Here is a 26730-nt window from a genome sequence, read left to right on the forward strand (position 1 = left end):
GTTTTTTTATTTTGGCAGCACAAACTTTTTTTTTTTTTTTTTTTTTTAATGTCAGTGGCAGGGAATTTGGGTAGGTAAGTATTTTTTTATTTTATTTTGGCAGCACAAACATTTCTTAAAAAAAAAAAAAAAAAAAGGCTACTTTTAAAGAAAGGAATGTACTTCTTTATCTATGTGTTTATGGGATGAATGGGGTTAATAGCTGTCAGCCAACAAGGATTAAAGATTTGTGGCCCCTTTAGCTTAGCAGGGATTGTGGGTACACACAAACTTTTTTTGGCATGGTACATGCAAGTTGTTAAAGATGTTACCTAAGCTGCTGCTGCTGTCAATCCCAAAAATGTATTTAATGGATGAATACATGAAGATGTCACAGAAGGACAACATTATAAGACAATTTTGGAAAATGAGTAAATCCCAGCGTGGGATACTTGAACCGAGTAGCATTTACATCCTTGTACTGAACTCACAATTAGGAGCAAAGTTAACGTGCGGAAAGTATTTTCTATACAGATGTGCGGCACAGAAGAGGCAGCAGTGACCTCGTACCTCTGGCTTCTCTACTTTGTATACATGAAAACAGGGCCCTGGCTTGTTTCCTTCCCAGCTGTGTGTCTAATTCTTTATTTCCACAAACACCCTGTAAGTAAGTAATCTGTTAATAGTTGGCCCTGTCTGGGACAGGTGCCGCAAGCTTAGCCTTAGGAGCATCCTGAGTCACTTCCCAGGTATGGCTTACAGTAGTGAGTAATGCTGCTCTCTACAGAGGGCTGGACCACCTCGATAGTATTACACGCTGCATCTGACAAGCTCATAATTAAAGGGGTTTACTCTCAGAAGTGCCCCCAACCCACGCTCTACCGCTCAGAAGGCCGTGAACTATAAATTACCCAAGATTAAGAGCAATTTTGAGTTATGTTCTTTGAAATGATGTGTGCAACATCTGTAAGGCGGCCTTCATCATATCCCTACTCAGATCCTTCAAAAGGAGTTCCCCCATCTGTTCAGGGACCAATTTTGGTTTAAGGCGCACATAAAATACTGCTAAAGTTATGCTTGTTGTCTTGGCTCCTAATAGAGGAGAGTATGTATTGTTGGTTTCCATGTAAGTTAAAGATTTACAGTCAATGATCGCTATATATGAAGGGAACTTGGAAAACTGAATATAGTAACTCCCATAAGGCGGCCATTACTCACTAGCAAACCTTCATGGTTGAACAAGAAGTTGTATCATTAGAAACCATTCACATTGTGACTTATGAATTGAAAAAATTGCAGGACAATCCAGAGACACTGGACCATGTGCAGAACAATCCACTGACATACTAGACCGTATGTGGGACAATCCACTTAGGCACTGGACTGGGTGAGGGACAATTCACAGAGACACTGGATCGGGTGTGGGACAATCCACTGAGACAATGGACCATATGCAGGATGATCCACCAAGTCAATGTTTGGGAATAACCATGTTTGGGAAAAACCACCGAGACACTGGACCACATGCAGGATGATCCACTGAGACACTTGACCATATGCGGGACAATCCACTGAGGCAATGGACCGTGTGAGAGACGATCCACCTAGGCAATGGACTGTGTGCGGGTTGATCCACTGAGGTAATGGACAAACTCATGTGTGCATTGAACAACTGAGACAATGGATGGTGTGCAGACCAATCCACTGAGACACTGGATCATGTGCAGGACAAGCCCAGTTGGGTGGCTTTCCAATGGTAGGTGATAATGTGGGGTTAGTGACTCTGAACACATTCCCCGGGGTGCGGGAGTATTGAGTTTTAGCTCCTATAATATTTTTTTATAAATGCTGCTTCCCATGATCTGTCACCAGTTTTCACTGTCAGTATCGTCTCGATGACCTAATTGTTTCTATAATCTCTGTACAGGCTCATTCTTTTGGGCATTTCCTTAAGTGCAGACAGCTTGAAGTCTCAGTCATTCTTCTTCTTCTGTCGTGGACATGTAAATTGTTACCCTCATGTATTAAAACATCCACCCGCTTACAGTGACTTGTCAGCGTCTTGTCACTGTCAATAGATTGTATTGTATTTGTCTACGTTCCCCTGTCTGTTCAACCCTGGTAATCTTTTTATCCTACGTTTGCCATTATCGGTGGATGGTGCTGTCCAGTCTGAAGCTAGTTTAGCCTAGTTTTAGGCCACGGTCACACAACGTAAATTTCCTATCAATTATAAATTTCCTATTTTTGCCGATTTGCAACAACAGCAATGATTAATAGGAAATTTATATTGTGCTGTCTATGGAATCACGGCTGGAGTGTATACACATAGTATACACTCTGACAGGGATCGCTAGCGGCCACAGGGAAAACTGAAATGTCAGTTTTGTGCGGCCGCTATTCATTGAATAGCAGCCGCACAACCCTGACAAGTCACATAATGGAGAGTACAGCTCCGGCACTCACCATTATGTTCAAATAAATTGAAGTTTAAACTTCACTGACACCGGCCATTCTGTGACACGGCCGGGTCACAGAATGTCCGTGTCATACTACATGTGAACGTGGCCTTACACTGTAAGATCTAGTGGTAATGTTTTCTAGTTTTACTGCGGAATCTCATGGTTTCCTCTCCCCGCCTTTTGTTTCTTATAAAGAAGATAGCTGTCTCACACAAACCATCAGCAGTTATAAATTCTTACATTTTGGCTTAAAATGCATCAGTATGTGCCAAAGTTTTGGCGCAATGAAAGCCAACTAATATTTTATCTATTTCTTGGTCATGTGGCTGTAGATCACTGTGATATGCTGCGGCCTTGCACATAATAAAACTGAATTGAGGCTTATTGAGACTATCACGACCATGTCCAGAAGTCCATTCTGGATGAATTTTGTCAGGTTACGGCCACTTGTAGGTCATAACATTACTCCAATCAGTTGTGATGCAACATAATTCAGACCGAGCAACCTTTGTCTGAGCCAAAGTCACTGTTTAGCCATAACCTTACGTGAAAAGGGGAATGTGGATTCACCTGGTATCTCTGCACCCATAGATCTACATCCTTCTTCTAGTCTAACCCCTACAGGACCTGTAGTAGACATGATCGTGTGTATTAGTGCCAAGATTGTTTCTTTAAGGGCTCAGAGTAAAGAATAATTTAAATAGAGCTCATAGTTTCAACAAACTCTGCATAGATCAATAGTACAAGTGAATATAAGAAACTTTGTAGTATATCTTATCGGACAAAAATGCTTCCTTCCAGTGTCATCAGCTTAGCAATGACTTTTGTTTGTTAGTTTTCATGGAAGTTGGATGAGGGATATGGGATAAGGAAAAATGGCTAGAAATTGAGATCCCATCCCAGGGCTCAACATACAATTTAGGCTGCTCACTAGTGTTGAGCAGACTTGCTAAACTGTTTGGGTTCGGCAATGTTCTCCAAACCCGCACTCTGGAAAGAGAAGTTGGGTGCCTCCCTAGGGCTGCCAGGAAAACATGGATACAGCTTATGGCCTAAGGCTGAGTCCATGTTTTTCAGGTCCCCTAAGGGTGGAATCCAATAACTTCAGACATTGGGAGTCAAATGCAGAGAGTTCGGGCTTATAGAATGCTGTCAAACCCGAACAGTGCAACAAGTCCACTCAACACTACTGCTCACTATCGCTTTATCATGGCTTCCATGCTGCTGCTTTTTAGACTGTGCACAAAGACTCTACAGACCCTCCAGATGTTAGACTGCACCCACCAACACTCGGAGAGCTGAAAATGACTGTTTTAGCTTGCAGAGTAAAAATCTGCTGAAAAACTTAGATATATGATGGTCAGATATAATGCTAATCCTCGTATACACACACAGGACATAATTACATGGTCCCCACTGAAATGGAAACAATGGGACCAATCCACTCTGGTCTATTGTGGGATTCGAAATTATGTAAAACCCTGTATGTACAGTACCAAGAGGACCTGTGAAAGTAGGTTGTCCTGTTATAACTACCTAAAATTCTAAATGTAAGTAATCTAATGTGACTTTATCATGGCTATAGTTGAAAAAGATCAAAAAATTAGGTTTTCTGCTCTGTACTGCATTGTATTCGTTTCGAACCTGCGGCCCCCCCTAGTTGTTGCAAAACTACAACTCCCAGCATTCCCAAACAGACAGGCATACTGAGAGTTGTAGTTTTGCAACAGCTAGAGATCCAGAGATTGGTTACTTCTGTATCAGTTATTGCTTACAAGGCCCTCTTAGCTGCGGTAGTGCTGTTGCTCCACACCTATACTGACAATCTGAAGCTACAAACCCCATTCCAGAGCCTCAGCAGGAGATAGAACACTCATCACTTAAGACTTATCGTAAGCGAAGATCCTGGTTGCTAACGACAAAAACAAAACTGGTCTCCAACGACACTGACGCCCCAGCCTTTACAACAGCAGACTAACCCCTCTCCCCTGGAGGCAAGGCTTGCCTTGCAATGATGACACTTGCCCTATATTCTGGATACTTGGCTTTAAAAAGATGATACATAACAGCTGGCTAGATGCCCTTAGGGGCCTATTCCTGAAAAGAAAAATATATTTTAACCCTGACTAAGCTAAAAAAAAAAATAAAGTAAAGTAAAATACTTTACCAAAAACATAAATGACTTTAGTGTGGGGCATACAGACTCCCTCGGTTGGACACAGAGCTTATAACCCAGTGAATCTACTAACAGTAGGCCAGACATGCAGAAAGCATCCCTGCCTTACTGTTTTGTAAGTCCAACAGAAGACTTCTCTCTCTCGCTCTACCTACGGTATGGAGTTCTTGTGACGTTCTACACTGGTAACATAGGGAAGCACAGAATGTGTACACATCACCAGACGTATACTCAGCTCTACACCAAACTGTAGAGAGCAAATGTTTTATAAGAGTTTGGGCCAGATGGACCTCTATATCTGAATGGGATCCTAATAATGAACCTTTTGCCCCCATAAAGTATCAAAGTCGTGCATTGTGCAGCCCTCGTTCACTTCACTGTTTCTTCCATGCGAGGCAACCTTTGGCCACCCAAATGTGTAGGGAGCTACAGTAGAGCCCCACTCATCGTGTCCCCTTCATACTCACAATTGGTGGGGGGGGGGGGGGTCACAGAAGTTGGATGACCACAATCATGACCATTCCAAAATGTGGCTTCTTGTGTAATTCAGCAGAGTGCAAGTGCTGCTAGATAGAGAAGCAAGTAAACTACCTAATTTCTCGTCGGATTGCCCTGATCTTTAAAGGGTTAACATGCCATCACATACGTGATTTGTTTTTTTCTCCCGCGAGCTGATTTGTATTTTGAGGGATTACCAGCATAAGTACTGATGTTTTTTCCTTCTTTTGAATGTAAGATGATTAAAATCCCTTACGTCTTACGCTCATACTTCCCAGTATGTTTGTTTCTTTTCTTGGTTACTATTTTTTTTTTTTTCAGTCCGTACAGTAGATGATATAGAACGCAGACAAGACCCGGCGTGTTACAGCACCAACAAATAACACTTCATCATTTCATATCGGACTCTGAGCATAAACATTTACCTGTCAGAGGGGAAATCTGATTGTCAAGGCTCATTTACAGCTGCAGCGCTGATACCGAGGCACACAATGGAAATGGGTCGTTCATCTGTGTTGTCTAAACACATCCCGCTTCCTTAAAGGGACTGTAAATGTGAAAAGTAAATGTGAAAAGTTATCGCCTCTGCATTTGCCACACCTTACCGGGAAGCTAAATCTGACAAACAGGCGAATATACAATTACGGCCATTCAAATGGTAGTTAATCCAATATGATCGCTTCACATCCGCTCTCCATCTTGCTTAGAGAGGGTCCCCCTCTATAACGTTTATATGCCCTAATAGGGTGTATAGACAGAGGCTGCCTTCATAAAATAATTCATTTAATTAAGCATGTGGTATCTGTTCATGTGGCTAATATAGGCAGATGGGTAGCACCACTTCCACCAGACTTGAAGGGGTACTACAATGCCCAGAATGCATTGCTTTGTCTCAGCTCTTCACAGTCCTTCCACCCTACCTATTCCCCTCCCACAGCACTCCTGCCAGTTCCCACCCAAGAGCTGTTGCAGAACATCTCATTTGGCACCAGTGAGGTTGCAGTTCCTGCTGTGTTCATTGCCTGTCTGCTCCTCTTTCTGTGGCATCATTCATCCTAAGGGAGCAGCTGTAAGCACACCTCACTCTCCCTGAAAGCCCCAATAAAGATGTATATATGACAGGGAAATGGTAATATCGGCTTCAGGGGCTAGTCACAGGTGATGACATCAGCCACACCTCCTGAGACCACAGAGGATGATCCGGAGACAATACCATGTTGTGTAGTTCTTTCAATTTCCTGTCAGGGGTAAATCAAACAAGAGCCATTACTATTAGTGATAACACTATACTAGTGAGTTATCACTACAAGGTAATAGTCTTATTTAAAAACAATTAATCTGATACCGGAATACCCCTTTAAGAAAAAGAATACAATCTTTGGTAGGTCTGTTTGGAAGATCAGATTTCCTTCCAATGAATCACCTTTATTATCATTATTATTGGGTGAAGCAATAGAAAGCTTGTTGGTGTTTTGTTTCCCACAGCAAAAATGTGGTCCTGCTCTTATTACTCATGCCTCGACATCTCCATATGGGCTGAATAATAAACTGCCCTCAGCTTAACATTACCTGGGTTCTATCTGTTTGTATCAGTGGTTTCTCTGTGCGTAGTCTGAACTAGTGGGATAGGCAACAAGGAAAGTTGGATCGATCCATCATTTTTATTATTATTTATTATATTTTTTTATCCTTATTATCTCCTGTGACCAGTCAACTATATGTCTTAGCGTTCACTTTTTCCATCTTGATCAAAAGCAATAAATACTATGTAGATTAATACTAAATAAAAAATTAATACTTAATCATTTTCTAGCAGAAGGTAGTCGGGGGGGGGGGGGGGGGGGGGGGGGGATTACTCAACAATGTGCCATGGGGATCAAGAGTAAGTGCCAACAAGCCACTTTTCTTTGGGCAAGGGTTAGGGCAACAAAATGAACCTTGACCCAGATGAAGGAAAGCTTAGCTACGACACTACTCTGGGTGACCAGATACAAGAAAAAGTAGTGAACGTAGGAGTCAATAGCGCTAAGTATGGTTACAGCTACTTCCTAAAACCTAAAAAGTTTCTCAAAAAGTGGACAAGCTATTTTACAATATAGTATTTGGAAGGTCTACAGATTTTCAGGGAAAACAAGCAAATTTTTCAGAGCCTTCGTATAAATATCCAAACCTATTCCCGGAAATCTGACTGCTTTTAGGTCCTCTGGAAAGAAGATTGGAGAAGTGGAGGAGGAGGAGTTGGAAATTACAGAACCAATGGAGACTACAAATTTTGGCACAAGATGCATGAAACACTGTAAAGATATCAAGAGAGAGTGCCAACAAGCCACTTTTCCTTGGCCAAGGGTTAGGACAACAAAGTAAACTTTGACCCAGACCAAGGAAAGCTTGGCTACGACTCTTCTCTGGGTGACCATTAACAAGAAAGAGCTAACCATGGTTGCATCTATTTCCTGTGCTAGATCCTGAGAATCTCACAAGACTACAAACCATTCTTACATATCAAGTATAAGGGTCACTGTCCTTCAAGAAGACAACCTCTAAGTTCAAGGTAAATATCAAGAACACCTACCCTCCCCATCTGCTCGAATGAGCTCAAAAAGTTTCCCAAAAAGTGGACAAGCTATTTTGCAATATAGTATTCGGATGGTCTAACGACTTTCAAGAAAAACAAGCAAAAAGTCTTTGTATAAATATCCAAACCTATTCCTGGAAATCTGATGGCTTTTAGGTCCTCTGGAATGGAGCAGTGGAGGAGGAAGAGTGGGAAATTACAAACCAATGGAGACTACAAGTTTTGGAGCAAGATGCATGAGACATTGGAAAGATAACACAATTATTCCGTCAAGTCAGAGTACACTCAAAAGAAAGGTTAAATTACATCCACAGAGGAAACCTATCACAGCGTATTTTTTCCCTTCCGTGTTTGAGTAGTTGTTTACCATGGGAGGAGAGATGCTGGACTGTGCCAAAGTCAAGGACTTAGCGTCCCTTTGGCAGCACAGCTACATAAAATTCAACTAAATGAACCAGAAATTGAAACGGGATCTCGGCCTGAACCAAGGGTGCTCTCTCCGAGGTCACCCCTCCAGCGCCTGGCACTCCTCTCCATGCTCCAGGACTTATCGCTCTTCCCTGGCCCAGACAGCAGGGACAGGATAGTCCACGGTAATGACGGGGTCTCTATGGCTCCGGTCAGTCTTATTTTAAATGCGTAATATTCACATACTACAGGGAAGCTGAGCTGCCTAATCGACTTACAGAAGGAAAGAACTGCTGAGAAATCTCTAAGGAGATTAGACAATGCGGCTGTGTCGGAATAGGTTTATTTCTATGTTCAAAAAAAATATACTTATGTGAACCCAGGAAACAATCTACACCCTGGAGTTACCAGGAACGTGGCCTAGACTGTAGGGTCATCTAAAAGAAATTTAAAGGGAGTGTCCACTTTGGATTTTTTTTTTTTTAAACACAAAAAAAATTCAAGTCTGATTCTTGGGAAAACCCTGCAACAAGGGTTCATTTCCTCTGCAGCGCCACCACAGGGTAAATTATGCATTACATCAGTACCCAATAGATGAGGGTCCTCGATAGGGGACTCCTGTCAATTAACGTAAGCTTTCAAAACCATTCTCCAAACTGGATAACCCTTTAGAAAAACATAGCTCCTTTCTTTCATAAAAAACACCACTGTCCTCAGTTTTGGAGAGGTTTTGTAGGTCAGTTCAGAGACAGGGTGGTGCTGTTTTTGCAATAAAGTAGCTGTGCCTTTTCTAATCCTGGACAACCCCTCTAAGGAAGCTTGTCTACAAATTCATGCTGCCCTAGCCATGCGCAGGATGTACTATCATCCAATATCCCCTTTACAGTGGACTAGACTGCAGAAAGGCATAAGGAGGAGCATTTGGTGGGCAGCTACCATCTTTGGATACGGTAATACCAAGGAGTAGTAACCGATCCATTTTAAGGTGAACATTTTTACTGCACACTGTCAGGACTTTTCTGTATTGAACTTGCCAGTCTGGTTCTCCTACCCTTACTATGTCATGGATCTATTGTTGAAGCTGGCTTTTTTATCTTGTGACCTTACTACTGTACCCACTGACCCTCCTTAGTACTGTGCTTTGCCTTGGGGATGTATAAGGGTCCTTTTTATGCGTACAGATAAATCGCTTAAGCGCTCGTTTAGTGAACGACAAGCAATTTATTTTTTAAACAATAGACATTTAGACTAAAAGATAATTTGCTAAGAAAAGTCATTACGACGATTGTAGATGTGATTGTATACAGTGGGGAAAAAGTATTTAGTCAGTCACCAATAGTGCAAGTTCCACCACTTAAAAAGATGAGAGGCGTCTGTAATTGACACCATATGTAGACCTCAACTATGGGAGACAAAATGAGAAAAAAAATCCAGAAAATCACATTGTCTGATTTTGTAAGAATTTATTTGCAAATTATGGTGGAAAATAAGTGTTTGGTCAGTAACAAAATTTCATCTCAATACTTTGTTATATATCCTTTGTTGGCAATGACAGAGGTCAAATGTTTTCTGTAAGTTTTCACAAGGTTGGCACACACTGTTGGTATGTTGGCCCATTCCTTCATGCAGATCTCCTCTAGAGCAGTGATGTTTTGGGGCTGTCGCTTGGCAACACGGACTTTAAACTCCCTCCAAAGGTTTTCTATAGGGTTGAGATCTGGAGACTGGATAGGCCACTCCAGGACCTTGAAATGCTTCTTACGAAGCCACTCCTTCGTTGCCCTGGCAGTGTGCTTTGGATCATTGTCATGTTGAAAGACCCAGCCACGTTTCATCTTCAATGCCCTTGCTGATGGAAGGAGGTTTGCACTCAAAATCTCACGATACATGGCCCCATTCATTCTTTCATATACCCGGATCAGTCGTCCTGGCCCCTTTACAGAGAAACAGCCCCAAAGCATGATGTTTCCACCCCCATGCTTTATAGTAGGTATGGTGTTTGATGGATGCAACTCAGTATTCTTTTTCCTCCAAACAGGACAAGTTGTGTTTCTACCAAACAGTTCCACTTTGGTTTCATCAGACCATAGGACATTCTCCCAATACTCTTCTGGATCATCCAAATGCTCTCTAGCAAACTTCAGACGGGCCCGGACATGTACTGGCTTAAGCAGTGGGACACGTCTGGCACTGCAGGATCTGAGTCCCTGGCGGCGTAGTGTTACTGATGGTAGGCTTTGTTACATTGGTCCCAGCTCTCTGCAGTTCATTCACTAGGTCCCCCCGCGTGGTTCTGGGATTTTTGCTCACCGTTCTTGTGATCCCTAGATTGCGGGAGATTATCAGTGGTCTTGTATGTCTTCCATTTTCTAATTATTGCTTCCACAGTTGATTTCTTCACTCCAAGCTGGTTGCCTACTGCAGATTCAGTCTTCCCAGCCTGGTGCAGGGCTACAATTTTTTTTCTGGTGTCCTTTGACAGCTTTTTGGTCTTCACCATAGTGGAGTTTGGAGTCTGACTGTTTGAGGGTGTGCACAGGTGTCTTTTTATACTGATAACAAGTTTAAACAGGTGCCAGTATTACAGGTAATGAGTGGAGGAAAGAGGAGACTCTTAAAGTTACAGGTCTGTGAGAGCCAGAAATCTTGATTGTGTGTAGGTGACCAAATACTTATTTTCCACCATAATTTGCAAATAAATTCTTACAAAATCAGACAATGTGATTTTCGGGATTTGTTTTCTCATTTTGTCTCTCATAGTTGAGGTCTACATATGATGTAAATTACAGACGCCTCTCATCTTTGTAAGTGGGAGAACTTGCACTATTGGTGACTGACTAAATACTTTTTTTTCCCCACTGTATATACTGTGATCGATGAATGTTTACACTGAAAGACTTTTACATCAGAAGATTTTTGGTTAAATTCAAAAGATTTAATTTATTGCACGGTTATCGGGGCCCTTAACTCTACATTAACCATAGGGACCCAACCCAGGTCTGATATCCTCTTCTTCCACTACAGCACATACAGTATTAGGGTCCTATTACATGGAGCGATTTTTAACGATAAACGATTGCAAACAAGATTGTTTAACGTTAACCTGAAATCGTTCCCCAACGATAGTCGTTACTATGATCGTTATTGCGATCGTTACTATGATCGCTTATTCCTTCTGAAACAATAAACAATGTGCAATTACACTGAACGATTAGTGAAGAAATGCGGAACTTGAGCGAACAATTAATGATAATTTTAGGTTCAGACCTAAATCAACGATCAACGACATACAACGTTTTTTCGATCGTTGCCTGCAATTACACAGAACGATTATCGTTTAAATTCGAATATAACGATTTTCGCATGATAATCATCCCGTTTAAAAGGGCCCTAAGTCTTCGACTGCTCAACTAAGTAGACTTCAAATCTATGCAAACTGATGCTTTTACTGAACTAAGGTAGGTGTCAACTTAATAAAATAGAAACTCCAATATCATGAAAGAGGTGAAATAAAGAGCGGTCTTGTGACCTTCTGTCCAACAAGCCAAGGTGGTCACCTATTGTATAGGAAGAGGTGGTCATACACTATCTATAGTTCAAAGGTTTGGCAAAAAGCTTATTCCTCTCATAACAATGGGGTTGAATGTTGAAAATCTATCACACCCGACCCTTTTCTCCACAGACATCATCTGTTGCTGGAGAGTCAAGAGTCCCCTGTACACAGTGGAGCCAGTGCTGTATGGGCACCTTTTAGAACTAAAAGGGTTAAGCAGTTGAAATTCAATATGCCGACCGCCCTCATTAGCTGTCATGGCAGTTTTGAGAAAGTTGGCCAGTCCTGCCAAAGCATGCGCGTTCATCTGACTAACGTGTATGGGGACTCAAAGTCATAAACAGCAGAGTTTTATCAGTCTGGCTACTCATAGCCACTGGGTTTTAAACATGAATTTTAATAGAATATCCTCAAAGTTCTTCAAAGATAAAGAACGTAAACTGAAAAGGCACAACATGTGGATGGAGGTCCCCTTCCCATCATCATACTCCTTAGTAGCCTCGAGTCTGCAAATGATACCCTAAAATCATCTGGCAAACCTAAGGACCCTCACCGTCCTGGTTCAAACTAAATGTAACAAATGGAAACATTCAGCACCACCCCTATATATGAATATTCATATCACTATAACATTCGCACATATGGTCTTCCATGGATGCTTGCGTTGCAAACCACTTTGTCATATATAGGGAATTACTTTTTAGGCCATTCCCTAATATACCTAACAGCAAGTCCACAGGCAAACCATTAACTCTTCATCGGCCAAGTCCTGCTAAACTGGAGATGAAGCGCCGCGTTGTCTTGGCTCCCGTTTCGGTTGTTCTGCGCACTCGGTGTGATGCTAGGAGACCTGAATAAGAGGAACATTTGGCCGCGAGATGAAAGAGGGCAAAAAAACTATAAATGAAAACAACATCCCAGCACGGAATGATCCAGAACAGGCTGCATTTTTCCAGTGATGTCCTTTCACAAAATCCACTTACAATAGGGAAACTTTTTTTTTTTCTTCATTTTTTCCCAACCCTTCTAGCAAATGTCACTTTTACCAAACACGTTTTATTTAGGACAAGGTTTCAAAGGTATCCATTTCATAAGTGGCACTTACATCTGTCAGTGCGGCTCCGTCCGACGCGGCTTAATGACCTTCCATTACATGGCGTCCACACGGAGGGAGATGAGGAAACAATGACTGCTGAAACGGAAAGAAGTAAACATGAGTTTAATACAGTCTTCATATCCTGATCACCCAATGTCACAATCTGTATAGATGAGCATATTGCTATCTTTTTGGAGTGGTCCCCATGATCAAATATTACATTTCTTTGTTAGACTGGACAAAACAAAAGTTACTTTTCACACTTATTTAAAAAATACTCTTGTGTTTTAGACAAGATGCTGTTAGAGCCCCCTCTGCTGTTCCCAACTTGTTATAGCCCCCTCTGCTGTTCCCAACTTGTTATAGCCCCCTCTGCTTTTCCATACTTGTTATAGCCCCTTTTGCTGTTCCATACTTGTTAGAGCCCCCTCTGCTGTTCCATATGTGTTATAGCCCCCTCTGCTGTTCCATACTTGTTATAGCCCCTCTGCTGTTCCCAACTTGTTATAGCCCCCTCTGCTGTCCCATATGTGTTATAGCCCCCTCTGCTGTTCCATACATGTTATAGCCCCCTCTGCTTTCCCATACATGTTATAGCCCCCTCTGCTTTCCCATACTTGTTATAGCCCCTTTTGCTGTTCCATACTTGTTAGAGCCCCCTCTGCTGTTCCATATGTGTTATAGCCCCCTCTGCTGTTCCATACTTGTTATAGCCCCCTCTGCTGTTCCATACTTGTTATAGCCCCCTCTGCTGTTCCATACTTGTTATAGCCCCTTTTGCTGTTCCATACTTGTTAGAGCCTCCTCTGCTTTCCCATACTGTTAGGGCCCCTGTACTGTTTCATACTTGTTATTGCCCCTCTGCTGTCCCATACTTGTTAGAGCCCCCTCTATGTCCCATACTTGTTATTGCCCCCTCTGCTGTCCTATACTTGTTATAGCCCCCTCTGCTGTCCCTGCTTGTTATTGCCAATTTCCCAGAATCACGTATAAAATCTAACTTTTATTAGATATGCATTAAAAGTAAAAAATGTATTAAAACAAGTGTTCTACACATATGAAATCGGCACTTCACAACAGATCTAGGGTGTTGACCCTCTGATAGACTGGTATATTTAGGGATAGATTAGCCCAAATGCATAAAGATAAAACCAGACTTCAGAAAAAGTTGCAATAAACAAGTATCTCTGTCTCAATCCAAGTCTCTACGCGTTTCACCCAGATATGTCCCTGGGATCATCAGGAGACCTTCACAAAACACAATGGTTACTGTTTAGAGATTACATAGAATTGTTGTGTTTAAATAAATAGAAAAATCAGATGAATATTAGAGTAGGGTAGGAGACAAGTGGGGATGTATATAGTGTGTATACTCTGTGTGTGCGCCGGGTGTTCACCCCGGCCCGGCCTCCGATAAGCACTTGGAGCGACAGGTCAGGATAACCCCAAGACACAGACAAACCACACACAATCAGGAGTACACTTTTATGGCTGCAGTATTACACGTCAGAAAATTTATGTATGACCAATAGGAATAGCAATGACCCTCAGAGACAGTCCTTTGGGGTTCAGGTTAGATACCAGTATCCTATGATGTCACAAGCCACATGCAAATATGATAACATGCATAACCTCTACGATGATCTATGGCAACCATGCATATACTAGCTATGTCTGCCAAGTACTAGAGGAACATCCAATCCTGGAAGATGAAAAAAAAAGTCTCATACAGCAGGTACAATCACAGAAACTGGCAAGTGCATAAATCATATATACTGACAGTGTTTGCCAAGACAGCCATCATAAGTCACAGTGCAGATATGGTGTACTCATCCCCACAGGCATTACTCACTACCTCCAACGTGCCCAGGATGGTGATTCTGGAGCCGTGCTGGTTATTGCCCCTCTGCTGTCCCATGCTTGTTAGAGCCCCCTGTGCTGTCCTATACTTGTTATAGCCCCCTCTGAATTGGCACCATTGCTGTTACATACTTTCCACAGCGCCCTCTGCTGTTCTTTTGATTTCCTCTCAGAATGTCCACTTACCGTGTCTATTAAAAGAAAAAAAAATTGTTTTCAACACTGATTCTTATTGGCTGCTGCACAATAGCTAGGATTACTCTGATATCTTTGAACAAGAGGATCCTAAACTATTGAGCATGTGTGACCACCGGCACTGGACACCAGGAAGACGTTTTGTGAAGGAGTTATAGGAACAGCATGGGGCAACATAACGGGTATATAACAGCAAATTGTACACAAAGCATTGATTTATTTTTCCAAATAATTACAACTTAACATTTAGATTTTCAAGAAAATTTATATCTTTGTTCTGTAAAGTAGCAGAGACCATTTTCTATACTGTCTATTAGAAAGGGGGGAAAAAACTAATTTGGCACCTCTGCACGTCCACAAGGAAAATAAATCATTCTAGATGTCTATAGAAATCAATGGGCTGTCTAAACTATGTCTGGACATGCTGGGCTCTTCAGAAGGAGATCAGGACTAGGATTTTGATGGGAAGACAACCCCCCCCCCCCCCCCCCCCCCCCCCCCCCTCCAATTAACTCAGAAATCACTAATATGGTATTTGTTTTATTATGGTATCTATGGGATGCTTGCAAATTAGGCTGGACCCATACATTTACAGCCTCACATCCCATTAATAGAAAACCCCCTACATTGCTATATATATATGGGAGATGTTATACAATACACCATCCCACAGACAATCGGACATTTGGAGTTCTGCTTTTGCTTTTTTTTTTTGTCTGCTTTTTTGTCTTTGGATGCATAATTGCAGCTCAGTCATCCATGGTGATCTCTGACCTCCATGGGAACTAGGATTTTTGTACCCAAAAAGCTGCCAAATTTCTCTGGTATGGCACAACCATTAGTAGAGTTGGAGAGCAGGTGACTGCGGACAGTCTACACCGGTCACATGTCACAGTCCAATGTCACTAGGAAGAACGGAAGACACATGGAAAAGCACCAGAACGCTGTGTTCAGGAATGTAGAGAGAGAAAGCGTGAGGTGGCCGGGGAGTCTATGGTGATTTATTAAAAATATCAGTGGGGGGGCGTTTCTAGGGAAATGGCCGCAGGTCACAGGGTCACCCACTGATCTCTATATGTGGTGTAAAGCAGTCGGCTGATCATATGTTTTTCACTCAGACATGTTTTAAAATATATAATGGTGGTCCAAAAATCTAAGCTATACATCGAAGCCCTCTATCCCCTGCAGGCACCCTAGACAGGAGATGTTCCATAAATGATAGAAAAATAAAGGACAATCTTTTCGCTAACCACGAAGGACCCATTGCTTCAAACCAAGTGATCAGATGCTGACAGCAAGTGTTTAATTCTTTAGCAGCGCCACCACAGGGGGACTGTAAAATTGCACAATGGTCTGTGTGATGGATGGATGATGTGTTGGGTCCTCCACAGGAAGAAGGGCATTTTAAAAACTTTAATGTATGAATGTGTTTGACTTTGCAGACATTATATATATATATATATCTATATATATATATATATATATATATATATATATATATATATATATCTATATATATATATATATATATCTATCATTGTGTTACCTGGAACCAGTTGGAGGCGGGGAGGGCTCATGGCATTCTAGCCAAACAAACTTTAATGTAGTGAATGCGACCGTACGGTAGACTGGGACCTGTATACACCTGGCGTCAGCGCTGGGACTGAAGGTCAATTTGTTGAAATCGCAAGGTGAAAAAAAATTTTCAATGACCAATTCAGTTCTGCTACATCTCTTTGGTAATTTTCAGTGCCGCAGCAATAGTCTTATAGAATGGTGTGCATAATATCATACCTGTCCAATAGCGAGCGCAAATGGAGCATCGAGTCCGATAGTTCGACATTTGATTATCTGTGGTGGAAGAAGTTGGATGCACCCTAGGAAGTCCTGGAAAACATGGATACAGCCATAGGCCATATCCACCAGGACTCCCTAGGGTTGCATCCAACTCCTTCAACCACCGGTAATCAAGTGCCGAAAAATTGTACTTGAGTTGTGCTCCAACATAATGTAAGAAAATCTCCCACATCATCAGCGTTTTGTAGGTCTCCATATTGTATGCGGCCTTACTCTCAGCCTATCAGTTATTTTCAGCCGTGTTTCCCGCCTTTTGGAGAATAGCTCTCTGCATCCCCCAGTATTTATTAATCCCTAATCTGGACATTTCACACAGGATCGTGTTATGGTCTGCGTGGCCGTGCGGGATATCTTAGATTCCTTTATTTCTTTTCCTTGTCCGATTGGAGGGGAATTCTTTCAGAAGTACCGTACTGGATGGGTGTGACTTGTTTGCTTTCCGTATCTGCCTAACCTATTCTGCGATATGCAGACTGGCACCATTCTTGTCATTTCTATTTGTGATATATGGCAATCTTTCCTTTGACTACATGATCTGTTTGGTCAGTAGTATAGCCTGGAATCTGGAGATATTTTTCAGACTAAATAAACACCTTTTATCCAATGTTTTAATCTACAACTGATGGAAAGTTACTTCTTAAGAAACTGATGTCGGGTCCGAGTGAAAGGGCTTGTGTCAACTACAAACGCTTTTTAGAAAACCCCTGTTCATACACCCTATCGGCAAATTCTGAGGTCCTCAGTTCAGGTCCTCTCGGCCATGGTGGACAGAGACTAAAAAGAGCGACCCCCCCCACTGATCTGAATGGGCACTGTGTAATTCTTAAATTCTCCTGTGGTGGCGCTGCAGGGAAAGTAAACACTTATTGCTCAGTTTCCGTACAGATTAGACCTGGTTTTAGAGTCTTATCTTTATTCTCTGGGGTCTAACAAGTAGGGTAGGAAAAAACCCTTTAATGGTGCGTTCACACCTACAGGATCTGCAGCTGATTTTCTGCAGCAGATTTCATTTAAATAACTGAACACAGCATCAAATCTGCTGCAGATCTGCTGCAGATCCTGTAGGTGTGAACGCACCCTAAGGGTATAAACCCACACACCGTATATGCAGCGTATTTACTGCTGCGATACGCAGCAAACTCGCAGCAAACTCGCAGCAGATTAGATCTAAATAACTGAACACAGCATCAAATCTGTACCAACAAATCTGCTGCGTATTTGTTGCATATCTGCTGCGTATACGGTGTGTGGGTTTATACCCTAAAAGATCTCTATACTTATACTCCTCTATATATTACTTCATAATTTTTTTTAATCATATTTGTTTGCGCTGCCATGCACTACATTGATGTAATTTAGATGAGGATTTGCCTGTTGTCTGAGACATCGACTTCATTCATCTGCGGTTTCACCCATGAAACTTGTTCCTCAGTGGTGCTGGAGCTCTTGTAGACATCACTAAGCTGTTACCACCAAGCAAGTGCAAAGCAGTCCTGGCACCAGATGTAGGGCTTTAATCCATGACCCACTACCCTTAAATGGTTTTTTCAGGCTAAACAGACTAATGAGCTATCCAAAGGATAGGTCACCAGTCACTGATTGAAAAAATGTTGGCACCTCGCCTATCAGTGACTGATTCCTTAAACGATGGTCTTTTTTGCCTTGAAAACCCCTTTAAGCTGGTCATAGACCTTCCATAGCTGCTGGCCAAACATTCATTCAGCTGAGAGCTACATAACCCATTCACTCCATTCAAATAAATATTCGGCTTGGCAAATCATTCATGTTTTCTGAATAGGAAGAGTTTGGGTAGGCCGCTATCAGACTCTTCTGGTGGTGGCCTATCTAATGAAGAATACAAGGTTGAAATCACGCCTGATCCTCTTCTACCCTTGCATCCTTTGTTCGGGCAGAGTCAATCGCCCATCAGTTTTCAGTCATACTACTTATGAGGCAGACTTTATTTTTTTTTTATAATTTAAATCTATAAATTGCACCTTCCCCTAATAGCGATACAGACAGTCAGTTACTATGCTTTCCTCTAAGCAGCTTATGACAGTAGGAAAGTCATTAGATGGTTTACCATCACTGCCTTATGGCCATTTTAGATGGGCCGACAATAAATGTAAGATCGCTCACTGAGCCTATTATATGGCTCGATGATCGTGAAGCAATGGCTATATATATATATATATATATATATATATATATATTTATATATATATATATATAATAGTAATGTCTGTCCAGCCCTTGTGTAAAATAATAAAGTTTACTTACCTCTCTACACTCCCTGGTGTCAATAAAGATTCTCCCTGCAGCCGAGAGGCTAGAAGAACACCGGGGAGCGTGGAGAGGTTAGTATGTAACTTTATTATTTTCTTTACACTTTCCCCAGCAGTTGGCTGCTTCTCACTATTACATGTAGCAATGCACGCCAATGACTTATAAACATGTTTAAAAGACCGATGGTCGGTTCTTGGGCTGATCGCTTTCTTCATTACGCGGAGCAATAATCTGCAGAATCGGCCTTAGTGGGCAGATTATCGCTTGGTGTAATAGGGCCCTTAGAGTGTCAGACCAGACTATAAAACAACCTCTTAGGAATTCTTCAAAATGCGGATAAACTTGCTCATTTCTGATGGCAGATCCTATCACTAAGAATTGCCTGTTCATTACTACAGTTTTCGGAGGGGGCATTACCACCTCGGGGTCTGGCTCTCATTTGCAGGTCCTCTAATTTACTATTTAACAAATTCCTATTTAATGAACTTCCCACTTTGACAATGTGAGGCTGCGGCTCTGCAAGCGGAGGGCAAGAATCCCCTCCAAGAGCTGGGAGAATATTACGTGATTTATTGCAGGTTAATTCTTCACAAGAACTGGAAATCACCAACACGGCAGAACTACGCCACAGGCTCTGTAATCTGTCACCGTCTACGGTGCAAAGACCCCCGATGGACCATGGTGATTGGATGGAATATACACCCTGTAATCTGTGGCTCTCCAAATGCTGCTAAACTACAACTCTTGGCATGCCCAGCCAGGGGTCTTTATAGTAGTATGGACCAACCAGCGTAGGAATGAAGACCAGTGAAGATTATATAATCCAACCAATAGCAGATATATAGAATGTGCAAGAATATGGACAAACCAGTATAGAAACCAAGACCAACTAGTGCAAACTCTATAGACCAGGCATGTCCAAACTTTTTTCGAAGAGTGCCAAATTTGATGAAGTGAACATGTGCGAGGGCCGACCATTTTACATGCTACATGCTATATGCTTTATAACACAGGCAGATAATAGCAAGCTGGATACCTGGGGGGCCGTAAAAGTTCAGAATGCGGGCCGCAAATGGCCCTCCGGCCGGACTTTGGACATGCCTGCTATAGACTGACCAATACAGACAACATATAGGAATATAGACAAGTATAAGAACAGTGGGATTTTCAATATTAGTACGTACCCCCCAACTGTGTATAGTATGTGTTGGTGCACTGCGATCTTGTGGAAGGAGAGAGGACTACAGAGGAACTGGTGTCCATAACCTCCATCCTTATGAAAGACTGTACACAACCTGATTCAAACATATCTGTTGCATCTGTGGGACTCCCCCAGACTCAGCTCCAGTACCAGCAACCCCCCAGTCCACCTCCGATGCACCATAGTTGACCTTTTAGGTGGGGTCCATAGGTGGGTTGGGGATTAAAGATCCCGGCAAGTTGCCAGGAGCTTATTCCAAAACAGTAACCTCTCTGTTGTTATTCTTGTCGAGAATCTTGTCATTCTAGATTTCCTTCTTAGAAAACCTTTTCTAAGGCCTAAAAATAGTCTTTTTTGACCCACATGGTCTGTTTGTTCTGCTACATATAGAAACTGTCTGCTATCACTCAAACTTGACAGAGCAAATGCATTGTTCCTCCATTGCACCGAATCCTCTGCTCATAGGGGAAAGAGAGTGGAAATTGCCATTAATAATAGTGATCGATGTTCCGTCAGAATACCATGTAGCGCAATGCAGCAGATTTCAGGTTTGGTGGAGACTGCTGTCTAAATTTCAGAGCCTGACTCACAATGATAAAGCAAACAGCCCAGGGGTATAAGAAGCAGACATGGGAAATGAGCAGAGCGTATTTGCTTAAAGATACATTAACACTAAAAAATATAAACTGTAAACGTGTTGGAACGGATGTGTTCACATCGCCAAATAACAAAGGAGTGGCCGTGCCCCGAGCAATGCTAGGGCTTCACCGGTGATGAAACCTGGGGTCAGCAACAGGGCTAGCCAATACAGAGAAGTCTGGCAGCACAATGACAGGCTAACCCCCAACCCCTGCCATTTGGAGAGTCCTATGTGCTCAAAAGCGAAAACTCATAATGGACAGTAGGGGGAAAAGTGGCCATGTTTTTGTAGCGCTGGATAACCCCTTTAAAATCAACTGGTGTCAGAAAAGTTTTTTTTTTATTCCTTCTATATAAAAATCTTCAGTCTTCCAGTTCTTACCAGCTGCTGTATGTCCTGCAGGAAGTGGTGTATTCTCTCCAGTCTGACACAGTGCTCTCTTATGCCACCTCTGTCCATGTCAGGAACTGTCCAGAGCAGCAGCTAATCCCCATAGAAAACCATTCCTGCTCTGGACAGAGGTGGCAGCAGAGAGCACTGTGTCAGACTGGAGAGAATACACCACTTCCTACAGCAGTGCTTCTCAATCCCAGTCCTCAGGCCTCACCAACAGGTCATGTTTTGAGAATTTCCTTAGTATTTCACAGGTGATATAATGATACTCAGTGCATCAGGTATTATCACAGGTGTCTTTGTATGGGAAATCCTCAAAACCTGACCTGTTGGTGAGGCACGAGGACTGGAATTGAGAAGCACTGTCCTACAGGACATACAGGAGCTGATAAGTACTGGAAGACTGGAGTTTTTTATTTTTTTAATTCAGTTTATTGATAATCCATGGGTAAAATACACTTCACATAAAAACACATGCAATGCAAAATATTGTGTGTTTTTATGTGAAGTGTATTTTACCTAAGGATTATCAATAAAAGAACTTTTAAGGAGGTTTTCTGCAACCATTTTTCTTGTTGGCTTTACAATTTGAGCCCGGTGAGTCTCTGGGTGTTGCCTGAGTCTCATGTCTCTTACCTTAATCCTCAGCGCTGTTCCTGTGCAGTTCGTTGTGCCCAGTAAGCCGTTAGGAGCGCTGGGGGTGTGGCTACTTCCCCTCCGAGCTGCACCGTGCTACAGCCCCCATCCGGCCCGGCCAATTGGTCTGTAATATTTAACCTTCCTGAAATTCCAACCACCTACATTGGAAGTCTCTGAGTGTACCAGATTGTTAGTCCCCTTCTTCCTAGAGCCTAAACATATTGTACAGAGTGTATTAGACTGTTAGTCCTTCTTCCTTTTCTTCCTAGAGCCTAAACACTATAGATAGGCAAAACACAAGCGTGTGTGGTAAAAAATGAAGAAGCTGGAAAACATGGATACAGCCATAGGCCATAGATCGTATCTGTGTTACATGTACTTAACTTCTTCAGCCACCGGTAATCAAATGCCGTACGATCGGGTTCGGTTAGCTCTACTTAACACATTTAAAGGAGAAGTCCGGTGACATTTTTTATTAATTGCCCCCAAAAAGTTATACAAATCACCAATATACACTTATTACGGGAAATGCTTATTAAGTGCTTTTTTCCCTGCACTTACTACTGCATCAAGGCTTCACTTCCTGGATAACATGGTGATGTCACTTCCTGGATAACATGGTGATGTCACTTCCTGGATAACATGGTGATGTCACTTCCTGGATAACATGGTGATGTCTCTACCCAACTCCCAGAGCTGTGTGGGCTGTGGCTGCTGGAGAGGATGATGGCAGAGGGATGCTCAGTGTCCCTCCAGTGCCCTGTGTCCCTCAGTGTCCCCCTGCCATCATCCAGTAGCCACAGCTACTCACCATGTTTTCCAGGAAGTGACATCACCAATGTATCCAGGAAGTGACATCACCAATGTATCCAGGAAGTGACATCACCATGTTATCCAGGAAGTGAAGACATGATGCAGTAGTAAGTTCAGGGGAAAAAAGCACTTTATAAGCATTTACCGTAATAAGTGTTTTATTGGTGATTTGTATAATTTTTGGGGGGCAATACAATACTGTAATAAAAAATTTTGCCGGACTTCTCCTTTAAAGATATGAGCAGGTAGGCACTGACCCATGAGAGAATTCTGCATGGGGTCACGTTCTGCCTTGATAAAGGAGCCAGGTCACAAAAGGAACCAATGGTTCCATGCATGGAGATGGACAACCTTATCAGGGCAGATAAGTTAGAATTTATAACTATTAAGCTTCGTTTCAGAGTAAAAAGGTCCTGAGGTGCTTCTGCCTGACACTGTGCCCCATTTTAGGCAGTCATCCTCGCCACAAAACTTTTAAAGGGAATCTGTCACTGTAAAAATCTAATCCAATCTGCTGGCACCATCATATAGAAGAGGAGAAGCTGAGGAGATTGATATATAGTTTTATGGGAAATTATTTAGTGACAGGCATAGTTTAATCATGTAATTCTCCGCTTATTCTGAACTAAGAAGTCCAGTGGGCGGTCCTACGCAGTGACTGACAGTTATCCTGGAACATTTCCCCACAAAACCATACATCTTTCTGCTCAGCTCCTCTTGCTCTATAACCTGGTGCTGACAGAGCTGACTGTATTTTTAGGGTGACATGTTCCCTTTAAGACTTTCTGTGGAACATCATTGAATTTCTATGAGTTGTTACAGGGTTATAGTTGCAATTTGAACTAGTGCAGGGCCTGAGGGGCAAAGTCTTTGAACCCGCTTAGACCCCGGATGAGTTGGCAAAGCTTGCCCATTGTCTGCCTAAGTTTCTTTTTAAACATTACTCATCAGAAAGTCCCATTTATGTCCATTTGCTGCCACAATGAGATGCTGTATACATGTCCTTAATCCAGGGGAAAAATATGCCAAGTTATTTGAGTTATTTGCCCTTTTTAAGAGTTGGGTGTTGTGCCTTATTCACATGGAAACTATGTATATAATCTTAGCCATGCAGGCTGCTATATGGTGTATCTTAATGTCCTTAAAAAAAAAACTAGTGTACATTCACAAAAGGGGAGAACAATGTGATTACTGTATGGGAAGAACTCTAACTTATCAGTGGTTAAGTTACTTATAAGTTTTCTTTCTATTATGTAATGGAAATCTTCTGGTATATACTGTACAATTAGACTCAGCAGCAAGCAAAACTACACTGGACAGCATGGTGGGGAAAGATGGCTGCTTAAAGGGAAACCCATTGGGGGGGATTTACAAGGACCAGCCTAGGTCTTATATTAAGCCCCGCCCCCTTTTAACGGCAGGATTCACTAAGAGGCGTATGCCTCCTAGTGAATCCGGCCAACCGGGCACCTGAATCTGCGTCCAGGGGGCGTCCAGGGGGCGGTTGTGATCAGTGAATGGCAATGCTAATGTTACGTAAAAGATCCACAAACAGCATGGAGTTGCAAGTTATATGTAATCTTTTCCTACAAAACTCTATAACTTGTCACTTGAAATCCTCGATCCTTGTATGCTGAGGAGTCCAGTGGGTGGTTTTAAATAGTGTCTAACAATGTCATTGAGTAAGACCGCCCACTGGACTCCTCAACAGAGAAGGAGCAGGGATTTTAATTAAGTCATAAGTTCTGTAGAAAAGTTTCCCTATAACATGTACTTTTGAAATCCCTGCTGTTTGTGTGCCAAGGAGTCGCACCTCATAAAGTCATAAACCCTGTTTAGAACCGCCCACTGGACTCCTAAAAGCCACAGAGATTTATATACAAAAATTACACGTTACATGGATTTTTTTGCCCCTAGAAAATCATGTATGGATCTTCTGAGCTCCTCCTAATATATAATGGCTGCACATTATACAGCATTTGGTGACAGGTTGCTGTTATTGTATAAGGAAGTAGACCTCACCTCTAACTCCAGCAGACAGTGCAGCTAAACTGGAGTCAGGGCCAGTTCGCTCGGAACAAAAGCGGCAGAATTTTGCCACAGAACTCTCTGCCGCGAAATCTCCCCTGCTTCAGTGTGACACTGTTTCTCTATGGGAGGGCTTGCGCGCCTCTTCTTCCATTGCACTTCACTCAAACCCTCCCATAGAGAAACAGCATCACACTGAAGCAGGGGAGATTTCGCGGCAGAGAGTTCTGCGACAGAATTCTGACGCTTTTGCTCCGGGTAAACTGGCCCTTAATGAGTATACAGTAGTTGTGGATTAAAGGGGTTGTCCATCATAAGAAAAACATGTCCACTCTCTTCCAGAGACAACATGACTCCTAAATCTTGGCTTGGGTGCAGGTTTTGCAACTCTGTTCCATTGAAGTGCATAGAGCTTAACTACATACCGCATCTGAACTGGAGACCAGAACTGTGTTGTTCTCTGGAAGAAAGTGGCCATGCTTTTCTAACACTGGACAGCCCCTTTAAAGGGGTTGTTCAGCAAAAGAATTTCTTTCAAATCAGCTAGTATAAGAAAGTGCCAGAGATTTGTAGTTCTTCTTTTAAATAATCTTAAAGGGGTGCTCCAGCTATTTTTTTTTCTTTAAAGGGGTTATCCAGCGCTACAAAAACATGGCCACTTTCCCCTACTGTTGTCTCCAGTTTGGGTAAGGTTTTGAAACTCAGCTTTATTGAAGTAAATGGGGCTTAAGTGCAAACTGCGCCTGAACTGGAGACAACAGTAGGGGGAAAAGTGGCCATGTTTTTGTAGCGCTGGATAACCCCTTTAACATCAACTGGTGTCAGAAAAGTTTTTTTTTTATTCCTTCTATATAAAAATCTTCAGTCTTCCAGTTCTTACCAGCTGCTGTATGTCCTGCAGGAAGCGGTGTATTCTCTCCAGTCTGACACAGTGCTCTCTGCTGCCACCTCTGTCCATGTCAGGAACTGCCCAGAGCAGGAGAGGTTTTCTATGGGGATTTGCTGCTGCTCTGGGCAGTTCCTGACATGGACTGAGGTGGCAGCAGAGAGCACTGTGTCAGACTGGAGAGAACATACACCACTTCCCACAGGACATACAGCAGCTGATAAGTACTGGAATAATGGAGATTTATATGTATAACACCAGTTGATTTAAAAAAAATATATATATATCACCGGAGTACCCCTTTAAGAAATTAAGTAACTTGAAATGCATCAGTTATTAGCAGTACATAAGTGTTTTATTCCCCAGCTGTCCCAACATGATATGCATCAGATATGGAATGTGCACCAAATATCCCCAACTAAAGTACACAGCAGGGCATGCAGATAGGTGGGATGGTGGTCTCATAGGATCGGACTCTCCCATTTCTCTGCAAAGACTCTGTTATCCCTTTACTCCTATCTTATAGCAGGAACACCCTCCCCAGCCCCTCAAAATCCGTATTTCATAAAGTTGAAAAGAATTGCGGATTACGTGGGGCTGAAATCCGACTTAAAAATCTGCAGATTTCCTATTTGGTGGTGTTGTCCCTCCTCACCCTCACCAGTCTGACACACTGCTCTCTGCTGCCACCTCTGTCCATGTCAGGAACTGTCCAGAGCAGTAGCAAATTCCCATAGACAAACTCTCCTGTCCTCCAGACTGGAAAGAACACACCAGTTCCTGCAGAACATGCAGAAGCTGATAAGTACTGGAATACTGGAGTTTTTTTATATAAGAAAATTACCAATCTCTGGCACTTTCTGACACCAGTTGATTTGAAAGATTTTTTTTTTTGTGAACTACCCCTTTAAAGAAGCCGGGAACAGCAGGTAATCTATACCCACAAATTTAAAGGGTCTTCTTCCAGAAACAGGGCCTTTCTTGTCCTGGTTTGAGGGTAGTATTGCATATCAGTTCCATTAAAGTGAATGGAGTCTAGCTGTAATACCATGGGGGTATGAAAGGGAGCAAGGCCGTCACCTATGTAAATATTTCAGCGAGGTCTTTGCTATGGGCTGGCACCGATATCCCAGTGGTGGAACTAGCGGAGGGGAAGCTTGAAAGAAATACAATCATGTGTTTCCT

General features: G+C 42.4%; 2 long non-coding RNA genes across 2 annotated transcripts in view; one reads left to right on the plus strand and one right to left on the minus strand.

Moving 5' to 3' along the window:
• LOC138772466 (uncharacterized) overlaps positions 1 to 26730 on the plus strand; it is a 256638-nt gene that overhangs the window by 148448 nt on the left and 81460 nt on the right. The window lies entirely within an intron of this gene.
• Positions 1 to 26730, minus strand: part of LOC138772465 (uncharacterized) — an 85530-nt gene that overhangs the window by 5933 nt on the left and 52867 nt on the right. Inside the window, exon 2 of the long non-coding RNA XR_011359771.1 lies at positions 12757 to 12843. This is a non-coding gene — a long non-coding RNA (uncharacterized lncRNA). The remainder of the gene's footprint in view (positions 1 to 12756; positions 12844 to 26730) is intronic.

The sequence above is a fragment of the Dendropsophus ebraccatus genome, chromosome 14 (assembly GCF_027789765.1).
Source record: "Dendropsophus ebraccatus isolate aDenEbr1 chromosome 14, aDenEbr1.pat, whole genome shotgun sequence".
NCBI classification, from domain to species: Eukaryota; Metazoa; Chordata; class Amphibia; order Anura; family Hylidae; genus Dendropsophus; species Dendropsophus ebraccatus.